Source organism: Panthera pardus, unplaced genomic scaffold (assembly GCF_024362965.1).
Source record: "Panthera pardus isolate Hobbes unplaced genomic scaffold, ASM2436296v1 HiC_scaffold_16, whole genome shotgun sequence".
In the NCBI taxonomy this organism is placed as follows: Eukaryota; Metazoa; Chordata; class Mammalia; order Carnivora; family Felidae; genus Panthera; species Panthera pardus.
This window is the reverse complement of record NW_026526721.1, coordinates 147,190,157-147,209,197: the sequence shown is the minus strand read 5'-3', so window position 1 is coordinate 147,209,197 and position 19,041 is coordinate 147,190,157. Positions and strand designations below refer to the sequence as shown.

General features: G+C 47.8%; 1 long non-coding RNA gene across 2 annotated transcripts; it reads right to left on the bottom strand.

Moving 5' to 3' along the window:
• Nucleotides 1–1,294: 1,294 nt before the first annotated feature.
• LOC128777342 (uncharacterized) lies at nucleotides 1,295–19,041 on the bottom strand. 2 transcript variants are annotated; one of them, XR_008422628.1, is made up of 5 exons: nucleotides 18,643–19,041; nucleotides 17,467–17,759; nucleotides 14,325–14,411; nucleotides 2,121–2,920; nucleotides 1,295–1,764 (listed from the first exon to the last, which is right to left on the bottom strand). It is a non-coding gene; the product is annotated as an uncharacterized LOC128777342 (long non-coding RNA). The 2 variants fall into 2 exon arrangements; XR_008422627.1 differs by lacking the exon at nucleotides 18,643–19,041 and having other exon boundaries at nucleotides 17,467–18,465.

Genomic DNA, 19,041 nt, shown 5'->3' with positions numbered 1-19,041 from the left:
TTTTATCATAGGATTTTAAGAAAAAGGAAAATCTCTCAGAGCCCCAGCAATAATGCACTATCCACCATTTGCAGCCAATGAAAAACTGTCACGATCTAAGCTTCTTCAGTGAACTTGTGTTCAAGCAATCCTCCCCAGTTTCCTCCTAAAACCTAATCAAGCCTGGGGCGCCTGGGTGGCTCAGTCGGTTAATCGTCTAACTCTTGATTTCAGCTCAGGTCATGATCTCATGGTTCGTGAGGCGGAGCCGCACATGAGGCTTTGTGCTGACAGCTCAGAGCCTGGAGCCTGCCTACGATTCTGTCTCCTCTCTCTGCCCCTGCCCCCTCACACTCTGTCTCTCTCTCTCAAAAATAAAATAAACATTAAAAATAATATAAAAACGGGGCGCCTGGGTGGCTCAGTCGGTTAAGTGGCCGACCTCGGCTCAGGTCATGATCTCGCGGTCCGTGAGTTCGAGCCCCGCGTCAGGCTCTGTGCTGACCGCTCAGAGCCTGGAGCCTGCTTCGGATTCTGTGTCTCCCGCTCTCTGACCCTCCCCTGTTCATGCTGTGTCTCTCCCTGTCTCAAAAATAAATAAACGTTTAAAAAGAAAAAAATTAAAAAATAATAATAATATAAAAACCTAATGAAATCTGACCTTCCCTTTGTCTCTTCAGACTTGCCTGTGGCTTGCCATAATTTGCCTGTCCCAAATTACAGTTCCTCTGTTATTCCCAAGTAAATTCATTTTGCTAGTAAAATAATTGGCTGTTGTATCTTCAAGGTTGATATTAAATGATGTCGGAGAAGCGGATCCAGAGAAGATCCCCAGCAACTCGAAGGCCTGTGAGCAAACAGGAGTGGGTACCCACAGAGCCCACTGGGCTAGCTCACTACTTTCTAGTCGACCTTGGAATTGGTATTGCCAAAATTAAGTTGTCAGGACCTCTATTTAATGGTCTTAAAGAAAATTAAGTGTTTATATAAGTCAAATATAGTCCCCAAAAAAATAGCAGTGAACCTAAATGGTTTTTTCAGTTCATAGGATCTGAATCTCTGATAAACACTAATTTAAACTTGTTGGTTTAAGAAAAATAGGCCTGTCTTTAGAGTTCAACATTAAATATAATGCAGAGAAACAGCTTTTTCTACCTGGGTTACTAATCAAATAAATCCATACTATCTTTGTAATACAAAATTTGTCAACAAGAGAAGTAAGATGATGGTTAGCTGTTTAGTGCCTAATCCCGAGTATATTTGCTGAAAGCAAATAATGTTAATAAATGTTAATAAGACCAAATTTTATACTAAGTTAAACTAAATGATGGATATTTATTGAATACCCAAACCATTTCCAAATAACATAAACATTAAATGCTAAACATAAGTGCCTATACTCTTGGCTTTTTAATTTTCACAGAGACACAAAAAATATTTGGATCTATCAATAAACATGTTTAACCTTGAAAAGACTGAAATACATTTACAAGTTTGCTAATCCTACTGCAGGGTGCTAACTTATGATAGCATATGATTGCCTGCTTCCTAGTTTTCACGGAAAAACCCCCAAGATTACAAATACTGTAAAATACTGGAAGAAGAGCTGAGAACACATAATGAACAACGACAAAAAGAACACAGAATAATTAGCATAAATTATAAACTCTGCACAAACTGCACATTTACTGCTGAATTCAGGCAATGCAGCAGGCGTCCCTTGGAAGATGAGAAACCACGTGCTCCCATGAGACCTTTCTCCTCCTCTGGAAGGGTCGACTACAACTTCCTGTTTTTCAAACAGAGCATTGATGAATTATGATTAACAGCTATGTAGAAAATACCTGTATTATGTATATCCACATAAATAATGGGTAATATACTTTCGGTTTTACCTACACTTTATAAATATTGTAGATTACAGTAAAACCTTGATTTGCAAGCATAATTCATTCCAGAAACATGCTTGTAATCCAAAGTACTTGTATATCAAAGCAAATTTCCCCATAAAAAATAATCAAAACTCAGATGACTCCTTCCACAACCCAAAAATACTCATATAAAAATGGTTACTATACCGTAACATAATACAAAATAATAAAGAAAATAAAAAATATAAAGAAAAATAAATTAACCTGAACGTGCCTTTGAAAACCTTCGTGGCTGGTGTGAGGGAGACAAGAGAGAGGAGGGTTGTTATGCAGGACTTTCACTGTCACTAAGAGAATCGCTGCTCTCTGTTGGCTCAGTGGAATCCTTTTCTTTTCTTGATTTCAGCTCTTTTCTTGATGCAGCTTTAACAAGGAACCTATCCAACGATGCCTGCTTTTGCCTTTGGAGGAGTTCGCGGAAATGTGACATTGGCGTTAAACAGATTCATCGCTTGCACTGCGACAGCCTTATGCGGTGGTGCCTTTCTACAAAATTTTGCACTGTTCCCCACATTTTACACATCTCCCTAATCTCCTCTGAAGTGAGGGGTTCCTCCATCTTTTTCTCCTCTCCCTCTGCAGACGAAATGCAGACGTAGACTTATAAAATCCCGCAATTTCGGCCACGCGCATACCTCGTTCGTACTTCTCCATGATTTCCTTCTTAACTTGCACCGTAATCATCTCCTTCTTACTGCCTTTCTTTTCAACCTTTTTCTGCATGGGGGCCATTGTATACGCTCACACGGATGTTGACTACAGTACAGCATTAATAAACTATTGTCATATACTGTATTTAATGTAAGTGGCAATAAAGCAGCAGAGGAAAGGGTCTGTGGAAAAGCAGACCCTAAGGAAAGCAAAGGACTGCCCACAGGTGCTTTGAAGTGACAAAAATACACTAGTGCCAGTGGTGGGCACCTTCCAATGTTCTGAAAAATTACTGATTTCTGCCAAACACTGTGGCCTGAGACCGAGGATCCAAGCATGGGAGATGATCACCTGCAATCCTTCAGAGAGAAAGAGAGAGTGAGAGGGAGAGAGAAGATCCATTGGCTCAGTTGTGATCATGTGACATTCAGCATCACATACTACTCGTATGGAAAGACATCGCTTGTTTATCAAATTAAAATTTATTAGAAATGTTTGCTTGTCTTGCAGAACACTCACAGAACAAGTTACTCGCAACCCAAGGTTTTAATGTATCTATAAATTAAAAATAATTTCATAAAATGCAGAACAGTATATTCATGGCATATACTGAATATAGGAAATACACATCAGTTTATTAAACTTCTATTTCAGTTATTTAGATGGTTTTCTATATACAGGTACATGCTGGACCATAAAGTAGACTAATTTCTTACTTTGGAATGATCCAACATGTTTGAAAGCCCCCACTCTTATATCACAGTTGGCTGAGGAACAAAAGTGTCTGAGCGCCAGCTGAAGAGGCCAGAGTGAACACCACCACCCACCTGTCCTGTCCGCCCACGGTGGGAACTCCTCACGGCCAGGCTGTCATCGCTCTGGGATAGGCTCAGACTTTATTGCCTGGTCTTTTCAGATTGGCAGCCAGGCAGCAATCTTTGTTTAAAGGACCTTACTTCCCCCCTTTCTTACAGCAGTTTGCAGAGCCGGGAATTCTGTTGATAGCTTCCCGGCTACTTATAGCTCCGTCACCAGTTTAGAAGTGGTTCCATTTTTCAAATCTTTACTCTGCCCACGTGACTTAAGAGAAGCCTCTTCCACAGTAACGTGGGGATCCTGTTGCCCTGGCCTGTCCTATCACTCCCACTCTAACGGAGCACTGTCAGCATGAGCCCACAGATGCCAATGAATCTCATACTACCATTTCCAAAGAAAAGCCTGTGTGTGTTTTGGTGTGTGTTTTTTAAACTATATAGAAATTTCTATTAACCTCGGGTAATGCATAAGCAATTAAGCTATCCTCTGAGAGTAAATCTGTAACAACCATCGCACATCATATCTAGATAAGCTATATAAGTTTTTGAAATTTGGAAGCTAATAAATTTGAAATTGTCAGCAAAAAAAAAAAAAGTTTTTAAACAAAACCACTAGAAATAATAAGCATGAAAGAAAATGGGCATATATGAAAAGGAAAACAGGATTTTTTTTTTTTTTAGATAAGGAATGGTATGAAGGACATCCTTGTGTGTGTGCATTTTGGGGTGGGAGTGGGGGTAGAAAAAAAAGTAATTTTTTCCTCAAGTAAATACATTGTTCCAGAATGAGAAAAAAGATAGGACAGATCTAAATAGATACAGAAAGTTGTAGGGGCACCTGGGTGCCCCAGTCAGTTGAGCGTCTGACTCTTGATTTCAGCTCAGGTCTCTGTCTCCCCTCTGCCCTTCTCCTCTGCTCATGTGCACTCATGCTCTCTTTCTCGGTCTCAAAAAAAAAAAAAGAAAATGAAAAAGAAAAAGAAAAAAGGTGTAGAAGGTTTGTGGAAAAAGAATCTTGAGAAAGGACTTTTATATCTGGTCAAGTTGGCTAAAAGTTAAATTGTTATTATAAGGGTTTTAAAATTAAGCCTTACTACCAATAACATACTTATGTAAAACAAAAATGATCTCTTATCTGTTAAAAGGACAAAGTTTTCTTGGACTATTGGTCTGCTTTTGATAAAATATTGTGAAAGGTTTTACCTTTTAAAGAAATCTAATTAGAAAGCAAAGATTTTGTGTTTTATCAAAATAATTTCTTGTACTTCATATTAATCTTTACCATCAGGTGTTTGATTACTCAAGTAAACTAAGTCTTCTGGATATTAAGAGAGCTAAGTTTTAGCAACAATGATGTAACAACCCATTGTATTTGCCTCTGAAATCTTTATTTGTCACTTTGATCCAATAGGCAAGTAAATATTGTTTCAAAATGGTCTGTGATCCTACCCGGTCAAGTGTCCAAAACCTTTTGATACTTTTTGACAAACTTCCCCAAATCAAATTCTAAAATTAAGTTCTTTTGACCTAAAAGTGACTTGGAGAATATAAAAAGGGAGATGTTACGCTAATCAGCATTATTTGATATGTTATATTACATGGGCAGCAATGTGAAATAAGAATACTAAGCCTCCTTTTTGTGGTATTTGTATATGCATACGTTGTAAGTGTTCTAGAAATTCTATAAAATCCTGAAATTTCTAATGTCCTGCTACAATGTTATCAATCATAATTCTGGTTCTCTTGAGATGTTTGTCACGGAAATAACCAAATTGCTTTGTCAGTGATCTAACGAACTCTCCTCAGATCTCTAACCGTTGCTATTTGTACGTGTTTTGTCAGCTACAGATGATTGTTTCAAGAGCTTCCTCCTGAAAGCGACTCATGACGAAGACTTTGACAAATGCTCTGGAACACAGGTTTTGATCAACTGAAGATCACAGCACTGCACTGATAAGAATTTCTAAAACTGTCATGGGAAACTGACTGCTCTCATATTCTGCTTTCCAGATCTAAAGGTCCCCTTTTCTCCTCTCCTTTAAAGCTCTCTATAACGTAGGGTAATTTGGTAAAGTGTACCTTTACAACAAAGGTTGAAACATGGATCTTTTTCTTCCTACCCAATCCCTCCGGATTCTGAAACTCTTCTCCAGTGTTCTCATGTTTCACGACCATGCGTGTATTTGCAGAGACTTAGTAAGAATCTTTTCTCCTTGTAACAGAGCTCCCACCCCCACCAGGCCCCTGCTCTTTGACCTGCAGTCGATAAAAGGAGATACACTTCGACACTGGAAAGGCCTAATTGCTTCTACTAAAAGGACAGCACTTTGGTCGTCATCACACTGCTGCTCCCAGGAAATGGGGACCTTAAACATCGCACCTTGCAACCTGGGGACTTCATCTACTGGAAAAGGCATCTCCGCAAAGACACTCTTCAACTCTACTGGGAAGACCCATAGCAGCTACCGTCAACCAATGCTGTGCCACCAAACTTCAGACTCTTGGATTCATGTTTCACATCTAAAGACAGCACCAAACCCTGGCTGGACCTGTACCCCAACTGGTGACCTGAACGTAAAGATTTCTAGGAATTAAAGCCAATGACAGCTGAAGGAGACAGCTTTCCCAAGATGGCCAGGCCAAGCCAGTATACCTTTTTCTCCCCACTGCTTCTTACTTTGTTATTTCCCTCCCCCACCCCCCTTACTCTTGAAAACACAATGCTCTTCTCCACATTTCTCTGTCTAGTGCAAAAGGCAGAAACCTCTGAATGTTGGATCGGTTGCCAGAAATTCCAATCTGTTTATGATGTCAGAGGCCCCTTGGCCTTACCCGTAATTATTTTCTCTTCAGTCCCCAGACCCACTGCTAACTTACCTATAAGCCCATGGAGGTTACCTGTCGGGTTAGGTTGTTACGGCCAGGTGTTCCCATGCTTGTTTCAGCCTTTCCCCAGTTGTAACCATGCCAGCTCAGCTAAACACCTCAGCCTCTGTCAGCCCCCCTTCCCTCACTCCCCGCATCTTTTCCTTACCTAAATACAATCTGTTTCCCTGCACCCAGGGGGAAAAAACCAGGTCTAGACTCCTCTGTGAGGTTTTTAGAAAAAAAATCCCTTTAGGAGGGAATAATCTCTCACAGAATGTCACCTCAAACTTTCTGAGCTATAACTTGAAAGGGTCAGTCAGGACATTCGGCTAGTGAATCTATCAATAACCAGACCTGAGCTGGCGTCCCCGAGGCTCCACCTGGTTCCATTTGTGTTTGTTCTGGACAGCACTTCTCAAGGGCATATGAATGTTGGCAGCTGGCCACTTGGAGGTCAATGCTCACTGGAACATTTCACTGTCCCTGTTAATATGCATACCAAATGAGAAGCCTCCCGTCCTGTCCACTCCATTGAGCCTCCATGGCTGCTACATGGGAACTTCCAGGACACATATATGACTCTGGTTTTCCTCCCTGGGCAGAGACTTTCTCCCATACATTGGAGGAAATGCCAACCAATGCAAGATCGGGAATCTTTCCCAAACATTAGGAGAGCTAGCTGGCCCCACAACCAAAGCACTAACAGCCCAACAATGATCACTGGACTCTTTGGCTACAGTAATTTTGGATAATGGCACAGCCCTTGATTATCTACTGGCTGCACAAGGAGGAGTCTGGACAAGAGTGAATACCGCCTGCTACACGTGGATAAATTCCTCTGGGGAAGTAAATACCTACCTGCATAAAATCAGAGAATAAGCACTTTGGCTGCAAAGAATTCTGCCTAATGACCTATGAGCCTTAGATCTATCTAGCTGGCTACCTTCAGGTGTGAGCTCTCGGTTTAGGACTATTACGCAAACTGGGTCATCATTCTGCTTTTTGTCTTATTTTGTTCAATCAAGTTTAACCTTTGTACCTGCTGCCTGTCAAATCTCTGTGTAGCTGATGCACCAAATAGGGTGATGCTCGCTCAGTGCTCCGAGATGATCTCCACCACTTATGACCTCCGTAAGACACAGGCTTTAGGTGGAAGGTGCCGGAGAGAGTTCTCCTTCCTTCCCTTCCTCATTACTCAATGTGGCCTCGGTGGTTTCCAGTCAGAGCACTTCCCTTCCACTGCGGGACATGACAATCAGGAAGGGTCCTTCCTGGCACCGGGGGACAACACCACTAAAGGCAGAAAACCTTACTGTTAATCAGAGATGCTTCTGAGGAAAGCTCTTGATCAAGTGGGGGAAGTGTGAAAATGGGTAAAGGAACACTCATAGAAATGGAGTCGGGAAGCCCTGAAGGTGGGGGGGAGCTCTGGTGCACATAGCCCTCACTACAGCCTGCGTGTCCTACAGGAAGAACAAGGAAGGACCCTTTTCCCATAGGAATTTTACCTCCTGGCTTGAAAAAAACTTCTTTAAGTTTATATATTTATTTAGAGAGAGGGAGAGACAGCGCAGTGGGTGAGGGGCAGGGAGAAAGGGAGAGAGAATCCCAAGCAGTCTCTACACTGTCAGCACAGAGCCCACCTATCTAAGCTTGAACTCCTGAAACCCTGAGGTCATGGCCTGACCTGATACCAAGGTTCCCCCACCTCCTGCCTTTAAGACAAAGACAGAGGGGCGCCTGGTGGTTCAGTCAGTTAAGCGTCTGACTTTGGCTCAGGTCATGATCTCACGGTTCCTGAGTTTGAGCCCCGTGTCAGGCTCTGTGCTGACAGCTCAGAGCCTGGAGCCTGCTTCAGATTCTGTGTCTCCCTCTCTCTCTGCCCCTCTCCTGCCCACACTCTGTCTCTCTGTCTCAAAATAAATAAACATTAAAAAAGGAAAAAGAAAAAAGAAAAAGAAGATCTCTCCCGGCCCCAGCAGCAACATGCTAATCACCACTTGCAGCCAATGAGAGACCATCGAAACCTGGAGCCCTTGTTCTTCTGCAGTGAACTTCTAATCAAAATTACCCTCCTTAATTTCTTCCTGAAACCTAATAAAAGCTGACCTCCCCTTTGTCTTTTCAGACTTGCCAGTGGTTTGCCATAGTTTTTCCCATATTGCAATTTCTCTGCAATTCTCAAATAAACTTATTCTGCTGGTAAAATAACTGGCCATTTTATTCTTAAGGTTGACATCCCTGAGAGCCTCTCAGACCCAGCCTCCCAGGACGACAGCCCTGCTCTAGGTCCCTGGATCCCTGAGCTTCTCTACACGTGCATATACACTTCATGCCCTTCACCTGACCGGAGGCGGGCCAGGCGGTCCAGTGGGCTGGCACCGGAGCCGGGCACCAATTCCTGCATAGGCTACGGTGTGGAGGGGGTCCACCCCTAAAAACCACCTTGAGGCGGCAGCTGAAAATTGGCCAATCTCATCCCCATTTAGACTTGCTGGCTCAAGGGGTCCTGGGCTTCACCAGTTACCAGGACTCCCAGGTTTCTCTTACTGGATTATACACCAGCCAACCCACCCAGCCCTGCCCAGGCAAAGCAGGTCAGCCTCCACCAGCCCTGTCTTTGAAGAGAATAAGCACATTTTTATAATTTAGGGCTTAAATTGAGGCAGATAATGTCACTGGTAAGATCCCCTGCACTTAGGCCGAACTATCGATTTCATCTTTTTGAAACTAACAAATTTCTGGAACAGGAAAAGAAATAAAACTCCAACTGGCCTAGACAAATTCGAGCTCGACCACCAGGGGGACGCCTGCACAGCTGAGCCATAAAGTGCTGGACAGTTACCTCAACTTCATTGTAACGTTAGGATCTCTGCCCTGGGGCAGGAACATAAGCTTCGTTAACATAACCTATGGTGCGTATACAGGTATGTTTTCTAAGTGCACATGCACAAACCTATGTTCACCTTTTATATGCAGTGATGAAACTCCCCCTCTGAATATTCATCTCAAACCCCCAAGTTAAAAGAATTGGTTCAACCCTTCTTGGAGAGTCATGGCTTTGGAAGTTATTCCCCTTGATCTCCTTAGTTGCTGCAAATAAAGTTTCCTTTGTGTGACAACTCCATCTGGTGTAGTCCATATCTGCAACTTACCAAGAAGCAAATGTACATCATTAATTCGGTCACAGGATGGGACACTAGTCCTTCTGAGGTTCCATCCTCTGGTTACCTGGTTTCCAAAGAACAGAGCAGTGGGCAGTAGTAAGCCATCCCAGGCTACCTGTTCAGGCTACTAGGGTTGGGACGGATTCCTCTGGGAACTCTCCCTTCTTGGTGCTTGAGACCTCCTGCCTGGCGTCCCGACCTCACCTCAGAATCCAGTGGCTACACTCTGAGTTTTTCTTGGAAGTGAGGATCTCCGCTGAGGTGAGTAGCACCAGGTCTGAGGCACAGCCTGTAGAGGTTAATTAGAGTTGTCTCACAAAGTGGGCAAGCCAACAAAGAAATCCCGGGGTGAAGGAGGCAGCAAAAGATTGCATGCCTGGCCATTCAGGGGCTTGGATGTTCCAGCCCAGCAAAACGGGAGCCATCCATCTGAGACTGATCAGAGGATGAATTGTTCTATTTGTCAGAGAGGCCAGACACGAGTTCTGGCATCTGGTAGTTACGGCCTAGGAGATTGCAAGACATCGACCCAGTTGATCTAACTGTGTGCTATGTTTTTGTTCATTAGACTGTGTGAATTTTTGCTCCGTCTGAATCCCCATCCTAGCTGCCTTGTTCCCTGACTGGAAATCAAACCTGGCTTTGGAAGTGAACGGAATGAACTTCTGCAAACCATTTTGGGGTGGGTTGAGGGGCAGTTGGAAGGAGATATTAAGGAAGAATCCAGAATATGGGGGTAAGGACAAGTTCCATACCAAAGGAGACCCTTTTGGGCTGTATCCTCCATAACCGGAAGGCTTTTCCCCTTAACTTGAAAGCAGAGAATCTTTTGCAATGTAGCCTGGCCATGGTATACCTTAGAAGATAAAGAGAAATGGCTGGAGAACGAAACTTTAAATTTTAATACCATATTGCAATTGGACTTGTTTTGTAAAAGAGCAAGGAAATGGGAAGTGATCTCTTATGTTCAGTGCTTTATGACACTATATCAGAATAAGGGTCAACTGCAGAAGCGTAACATATATAAAATGAAGGTTGAACCCAAAACCCCCAAAATGCTTCCCCTATTAAAGGATCCATCTGATGAAGAAAACTTCTTTAAGCTAGAAAAAAGCCTAAACCCCTTTCCCCACCTCTAAATCAGCCACAAGTCCTCAGGGACCCCTGCCTTACTCCCCTGATATCCAGACCCAACTCCTCTGGCCCCATCTGCACTAGCTCCTAATCCTTTATTAACACCACCCTTAACAGCCTCTGATTTTTCCTGTATCCTATTATCCTCCTTATAGCACCTCCAGATAGCATCTGGTATATCCTCTAGATAGCACTACTAGATTAGGGACCAGTTTTAAGCCTAGGACTCGAATGTTTCCATTAAGGCAAGTACTGATGGTGATGGACATTTCATTAATGTGCATGTCCAGTTTACAGCCTCAGACTCATACACTTGGAAGACACACACCGAAGGGCTGTGTTCTGACCCAGTTGAGGTTGTGACTCTAAAGCAGAACACCTTTTCTACGCATGATCCAACTTGGACAGACATCCAGGCTTTGCTAACCACCCTCCTAATGATAGAAGAAAAGTCTGCCATATTAACAAAAGCCAGAGAAGAGGCTGATTAGGAGTATCAGCCCAGGCCGGGTTCCAGAAAACCAAGTGAGGAGACAGTACCAGGGGCTGACCCTGAATGGGATCCTAACTGTGTAGAAGGGAAGGAGAACTAAGGGCATTTCCAGAGCCTTCTTTTGAAAGCTATGCAAGAAGTAAGTAGACATCCTATAAACTGGTCCAAACTAAGGGAGATTTAGCAGAGGATAGATAAAAACCTATCAGCTTCCTCAGAAAGGCTGTAGGATTGCCTGAAATGGAACACAAGTTGGGATCCCAAGGCCCAAGGTAGGCAAGTGGTCCTCAACACCTAACTCCTATCTCAAAGTGCTCCAGCTATCCGTCTGAAACTTCAAAAATTGGCCATAGGTCCTGACAATAACTCCACTCAGCTTACAGAGGTGGCCTTCAGCGTGTTCAGTAACAGGGATGTGATAGATTTCCAATCCACATGAGGTAGCCCAGGGGAGGGAAAGAAGGCACCATGAGTGCCCCTGCCCCCCCCCCCCCATGGTACCAAGAGACCGTCAACGAGGTTAGGGTCTAATCAATGTGCATACTGTAAGCTAGTGGGGCATTGGAAATGGGGTTGTCCAAATTGTCCCCCAAAGGGGAAGGGGCTAACACAAGCAAGTCATTCCAGTTGCCCCTCACTTAAGATGAGATGTGACAGGGCCATGGGGCTCCTCACTTGTCTTGGACAATCAGATCCTCATTTCCCACATGGAGCCTTGGGTAACCTTAGCAGTGGGAGGAAATCAGCTTGAATTTTTGCTTGATCCTGGAGGCACTTTCTCTGTGTTGAACACTCAAAAGGGTAGTCTTTCTACAGATAATGTAACATAAAAGGAGTCTCAGGAAAAGGAGAGACCAAAAGATTTCTGGAGCCCTTGACCTGTGGAAGAGGGTCAAAGTTACTAAAGCTCTCTTTTCTTTAGGTACTAGAGTACCCTGTTCCTCTTTTAGGATGAGACATTTTATCCAAATTAGGGACCTCAATCAGTTGGGAACAGGACACTATAGAAACCCAAGTCCCCAGGTATCGGGGAACTGACCTCATGGCTCCACGACAAGATCTGTCAACATCTAACGGAAATGAGATTCCACACAATATTTTAAGCCAAGTTAATCTAGAGGACTGGGTGCCAGGATGAGTGGGAGGGGCCATCAGCACTTTGCTTGTGAAGGTAGAATTAAAGCAGATAGATCGTTGGCCCCAGGGAAAGCAATACCCCCTAAAACCAGAAGCGATAAAAGGCATCCTCCTGGTATTAAATAGGACCTTAGGGCAAGGGTTGGTCAGGCCATGTAGGTCTCCATGCAACACCCCAATTTTGCCTGTTAAAAAGCCAGGGAGTGAGGAATACAGATTTGTTCAAGCCCTCTGAGCTATTAGTGAGGGTGTTCAAGACATACATCCTATAGTACCCAATCTGTATATCCTATTGGCCAATTTGCCAATTAATAATAAATATTACACTATGCTGGACTTAAAAGATGTCTTTTTCCGTATACCATGAAATCTGCATCTCAGGAATTATTTGCCTTTGAGTGGGAAGACCTTGGCTCCCATCATAAACAACAACACTGCTGGACTGTTTTACCCCAGGAATTCAAAATCTCCCCACTCTCTTTAGGACAAGATCCAAAAGAGTTAACTCTGGAAAAGAGCATGCTAGTGTATGTGGATGACATCTTAACAGCCAGCCCCACTCACATTCCTGACAAAAATACTGTGTTTATGTTAAAGTTCCCAGCCAGAAAGGGATAGAAGGTATCAAAAGAAAAGGCCCACATTTCTAAGCTGTAAACGACTTGGGGTTTATTATTTCCAAGGGACAAGGAGGCCTTCCCCAAGAAAGAAAAGTGGCAATATGCCAGCTAGCCCCACCAAAAACCCTCCAACAACTGCATGGGTTTTGGGGAATGGCTGGGTTTTGCTGTATCTGGATTCCTAATTTGGGGCTAACTGCAAAATCCCTTGATGATAAACTCCAGGAAGCTGAGACAGACCTGAGTGGGATAAATCATGTGATCAAGCCTTTGATACAGTGAAAGCCATACTTACGAAAGCCCCGGCCGTAGCATTACCAGACTATGACAAGCTGTTTGATTTGAATGTGCATGAAAGACAAGGAATAGCTACAGGGGTGTTAACCCAAAGTTGGGCCCTCAAAAAGAATGATAGTTTATTTCTCTTAACAGATGGACACAGTGGCAAGGGGTTGGCCTCCCTGCCTGAGAGCCATAACAGCCACATGCCTCCTGATGAAAGGTGAAAAAGCTAACCATGGCTCAGCCTATGACAGTTTGGACCCCATATCAGATCTCTGGTTTACTGGTAACCAAGGGGCATCGGTGGCTGTCCCAACACAGAATATTGCAATATCAAGCCATGCTGATAGATACCCCTCAGATGCAGCCGAAGCCGGGTCATACTTTGACACCAGCCCACCCTACTTCCTGACCTTGATCAACCAGCCACCCATAGTTGCCCAGAAGTAACTGATCAAGTTTACTCTAGTTGCATAGATCTCCAAAGTGAACACCTGTCCAGTGCAGAAGTCTGGTTTATAGATGGCAATACTTTTATAGAGAACAGGCAAAGAAAGACAGGTTATGCAATGGTGTCCCTGAACACCTTCGTAGAGGCAAAGAGCCTGCTCCCAGGCACCTCGGCCCAAAAGGCAGGATTGCACTAACCAGAGCCTTGGAGTTGGGTGAAGACCAAACGCTAACTATCTACACTGATTCTACCTATGCCTTCTCCACAATCTGGGCCCATGGAGCCATATGGAAAGGAAGGATTATGCACAGTGGAAAGAAAGAAATCAAACACAGCAAAGAAATCCACACCCCACTAGAAGCAGTGCACAAGCCAAAAAAAGGTGGCAGGAGTTCACTTTAGGGGCCACAGGAAAGGGAATTCAGAGGGAATAAAGGGAAATAAATCAGTTGATGCAGGCACTACCCACTCTGTGCCTTTATATAAATTCACTCCCATACGTTCTTGCAGGGAGATAAAGAGCTATCAGCAGTCCCTAATAATCAGAGGACGGATGGTGAATGACAAATCTGGATACCTAAGCAAACTGCTTACGGGTTTCTTCAGAGTGCAAGTGACTCAATTTGTTATGGCAAAGAAGCTTTACGCTCATGGTTGGCAAAGGTTATAAACACTCCAGGGATAAAAGACGACTGAGAAAATAGCAACCAGTGCATCCACTGCAGGACAAACCAGGCCCCTCCAGTCAGGGCAGCTCAGATTTGTGGGACACTACCTGGGGAAGACTGGCAAACACCTTTTGCTGTCATGTCCCCGGTCCCCGGGGTTTCAAATACATCTTGGTATTTGTAGATACCTTCACTGGATGGGTTGAAACTTTTCCCTGCAAGACACAGAGGACAAATAAATCACCACGGCCTTTAGAAAAGAGAATTTCCTGACTTGCGTTACCCAGGTTGGGGTTCTAAACTCACTTCTAAGGCAGCAAAAGATATGCACATTCAATGAAGTTTACACTCCACCTAGAGACTTCAGTCCTCTAGAAACACAGAACGGGCTAACAGAACCCTCAAAAAAAGACCCTGGCAAAGTTATGCCAAGAAACAGGAAAAATGGTTAAAATCATTACCGATGGCTCTCACCAGGATAAGAGCCACCCGAAAGGGTAAAGTAAAACATAGCCTGTTCGAGATGACTTACGGGAGGCCCTTTCCTGAGAGCTCCGTCTCTTCCTCACCATCAGACCCCCAGGTTTCTCTGGCCATGAAACATGTAACTAATCCCCAACGCATGGTGGAGGCGCTCAACGCGTAGGGAAACTTTTGCCTTCCTCTACCTACTAAAATTAACCTCTCTCCTAGCAACCTGGGGATTGGGTGTACCTCAACACTTGGAAGAGTGGGTCACCACAGGACCAACGACACCCAGTATGGACAGGGCTCCGCTTGGTACTAACAACCACACTTTCTTCTCTAAAACTAGAAGAGGTCGTGCCTTGGATGCACCACTCCAGAGCAAAAATGGCACCCGCACCAGCGGCTCGGGAGGAGATGCCACCAGCACCAGATGACAAATACAAACACACCCAGGCGCCATTTGCTGACCTGGCACTTCTGTCCCAGTGGCACCCATGGGACGAATAGGGGTCCTCACGTCTGTCCTGGAACCATTTTACTCTGCACTAGCTCTGCTGTTCTATTTCTTCAATCCTATTGTCCTTTCAAAAGCCCCTCGAGTGGATGAAATCATTTCCTCTGCTGTTATTCACCATAAACACTCCAGCTCATTGTTCCTACGTAGGAAAACAGCTGATAGAGATAGTTTTCTAGTCTTCTTTCCTCTGCCCCCACTAACAACACCATTGCAGCCTAACTTTTTTTGTGGTATTACTGAAGACATACAAAAACTATGGAATTTTACTAATTATTGGGATTTCCCAGAGCAGTCTGAGATGAGGCTTAGGGATTATACTTCCCTCATAGGAACACCTGCTCCTCTGGATGAGTCCTTCAGGAGTGAAGTTCATCAATGAAATCCAGAGTCCCAAACCCACTAACAGGTGTCCAAATTGCACCTTCAATCCCGTTAAGAACATAACAAAGGAAGCCGATAAATCTGGTTTAGGGCCGTTCACAAGGTATACCAATATTGCTCCTCAAACACATTAATCCCTAACATTAACTGCGAATCAGATAACAAGGACACAGACTTTCAGTCCCCATTTGGCCTGATGGTGTCCGGGTTTCCTCCAGCCCTCAAGGCCTTCCAGGGTGTCTCTCATCCCAGAGAACCCAACATCATCGTGTGCGGCCCCATCCTGCCAGGGGCAGTCCAGAGCTCAGATTTCTCCACTTCTGCCCTGGGTGGGGCCGTGCCCATTGGTGTCGAGTGGCACTCTGAATCACACGGGTGCCCTGTACACCCAACGACCCCCTGTGACCCGGTCTTTCCAGACCCTTGCCTTGTTCCAGGTCCCCGGCCCCCCTGAACCCTGGGGCTGGCACATAGTCAGTAGGCATCCCTTCAGCCTGCTGAGGACAGCCAGTCCCCTCCGGCCGTCGGAGCTCCGGTGGGTCCAGAACCCCCAGCATGTCCCGGCCATGGAAGACGAAGCCCACGTCGGGAAACTTTTCCTGAGACAGCAGCTTGAACTTGGCGACCGGCAGTCCTCATTTGGACTGACTGCAGAATAGGTTCCCAGGCTGACTGGTCAGCCAGGCTCTTTCTGGAGGCTACCCTGGCAGCCCTCCGAGAAGGTAGGGCCGTGGGCAGTCCACACTAACTCCAGCTCTACCTAGAGGGGGAAGGGCGGCTGTGCCCCTCAGCCCTTGGAAGCCGGCAGGTGTCTTTTGCCACCCACCCACGGCAGATGCCACCCCAGGGCTTCTCCACACACCCGCCAGGGTCCAGGTCCCCGACTCCCCTGAACCTGCCTGGCCTGAGCAAGTGCTGCACGCACCGCACCGCGGCAGCCCCCTTCGGGCACCTGGACCCCCGGGGCAGCTCCCAGAGCACCTGCATAGCCTCTTGCCAGACAAAAGCTGCCCCTCAAGTTCTTGCCACCGCCATGGCCACAGCTCTCAGCGGGCCCCGGTCGGCCTCCATGGGAACTGGCTCCCTCCCCCATAGGGGCCCTGGCGCCCCGGGCAACCGAGGCCCCCGGGGGCTCCTGCTGCGGGAAACCCGGGCCACTCACCCAGGCCCCCCCAGCTCTCCCAAGGTTGTCGTCTTTCCTCCAGCCTGGCCTTCAGGGGCAGTACAGGCGCCCTGGGGTCAAACACGGTTTGGAACCGGGCAGAATCCCTCTTCCCCGCGGAGGCCTGGCTCCTGGCACCCTGGCCTCGCCCTACGGCGGCCCTGTTCCGGGTCCAGGGCTGCCTGGCCCCCCTGACCTGCCTCCGAGCGCCAGGGCAGTGCCTCGGCCACACCTGGCGCGCCGGCCTCGGGCGGCAGGGGGCGCGCCAGGCCTCCGAACAAGGGGCCAGACAGGACGCGTGTGGCGCGGCAGGGGGCGCAGGGCTCCAACCAGCTCGCTTGGACTCGGGGTGCAGGGAGCCCACGGCGGCCAACGCTTTGCGCGGCCGAGGCGGCACGATGACATGGACAACAGGCAGTTTCCATTTGGCTTGGCCGACCGCTGGGGTCCCAGGTGTGTGCTATTCCAGGGCCCCTTCCGCCCCGCCCCCAGCCCCCAGCCCCCAGCGGGAAGGGAGCCCGGGCTCTCTCGGCTCCGCCCTGGGCGCGAGTTGGGGGCGGGGGGCGTTGGGGACGGGGACGACGTGGGCCCCGCTGAACTGTCGCGCTTGGACTCAGGCACGTGACTGGTTCCAGCAACAGCCCGCTCCCGTGACCGGGTCTGCCCGCATTCCTGCCCTCTGGCTCCAGGTCTCTGGCTCCCCTGAACCGTGCCCGCGGGCCCGTCGGTAGGCAGCACTCACCCCATCAGCCTGCTCGGGCCAGCGGGGAACGTCCGGGCCATCGGAGCTCGGCTGGGTCCACAACCGGCCTCTTCGCCTTCAGAGACGTGGCAGCCTCCCTGCCCCCAAGTCTTGCGGGGGTGGCAGCTTCACATGGGCCGCGGGCACACCCCATCCTCCTAGGCTGTCTGACCGCGTCCCACGCTGACCAGTCGCCCAGGGCCCAGGTGTAGTCTCTGGATGGAGGCCAGCCAAGCGGCCCTTCAGGCAGGTCCTGCCAAAGGCAACCCACGCACGCACCCTCCTCCAGCTCTCTGTGTAGGGGGGAGGCGCATGCGTAATGGAGGACGCGGAAGTAGGCAAATGCGCTGAGGCCCGGACAGCCCCCCAAATGGGCCAAGGCCTCTCCACACCCTTGTCCTGACCCGGGTCTCGCTCGCAATGCCCTTTAAGCAGGCCGCTTGCGCCTGCGCAGTAAAGGCCCCAGGACCCCACCAGGGCAACCTGGGTCCTGCAGGCCCACGGAGCTGGGGCGAGCCCCAAAACACCTACATGGCCTCCCAGCGAAGAAACCTCAACTCTAAAGTTCCTTCTGCCACGGGCAGCCTTCAACCGGCCACACTCAGGCTCCACTCGGGCTAGCTACGTGATAGGGCCTGGCTTCTCAGCAACCAAGGCTCCAGGTGTCTCCCATTGCTGGAAGTCCTGGCCAGTGGTCCAGGCCCCCTCCCCGGCAAGGCGACCCACTTTCCTCCGGCCTTGCCTTCAGGGGCGAATGTGGGCTTTGCTGTCAAAGGAAGCATGGCACCAGGCAGACACCGGGTATCCAGATAGCCGTCTCCTGTGCCCCTGCCTCTGCCTCCACCAGCCCTGTTGCAGGTCCCGGGGCTCACGCGACCCAGGCGGCCAGCGGCGCGTGCGCAGTCCACTCACCTGCCCTTGGGACCGGCCTTGGGCTACCCCGGGGGAGGTGGGGGAGCCCCAGGCCCAGGAAACTCCTGGACTGACCCACCGCCTGTTTCGTGTGGTCTCAGGGTGCAGGGAGCTCAAGCCAGCAAGTGTCTGCCTCATGGGGTCCCGGGCTCCCCCCAGCCATCAAGGCTCCCCGTGTCTCAGGGAAGGCCAACCCAGACACCCTGTGGAACTTGCAGGACCCCAAACGCCTAAATGGCCTCGGGGCATCCAGAGCCCACACACCTCAGGGCTTATATTCCAGACCTTTGGGGACTTTCAGTCCCCATTTGGACTAGCTGTTCGATTGCCTCCAGGTTTCCTCCAGCCCTCAAGGCCCTCCGGGGCGTCTCGCATCCCAGGGAACCCCAATATCATTGTGTGCGGCCCCACCCTGCCAGGGAAGTCCAGAGTTCCGATTTCTCCACCTCTGCCCTGGGCGGGGCATGCCCATTGGTGTCGAGTGGCACTCTGCATCACACGGGTGCCCTGTACACCCAACGACTCCCTGTGACCCGGTCTTTCCAGACCCTTGCCTTGTTCCAGGTCCCCGGCCCCCCTGAACCCTGGGGCTGGCACATAATCAGTAGGCATCCCTTCAGCCTGCCGAGGACAGCCAGTCCCCTCCGGCCGTCGGAGCTCCGG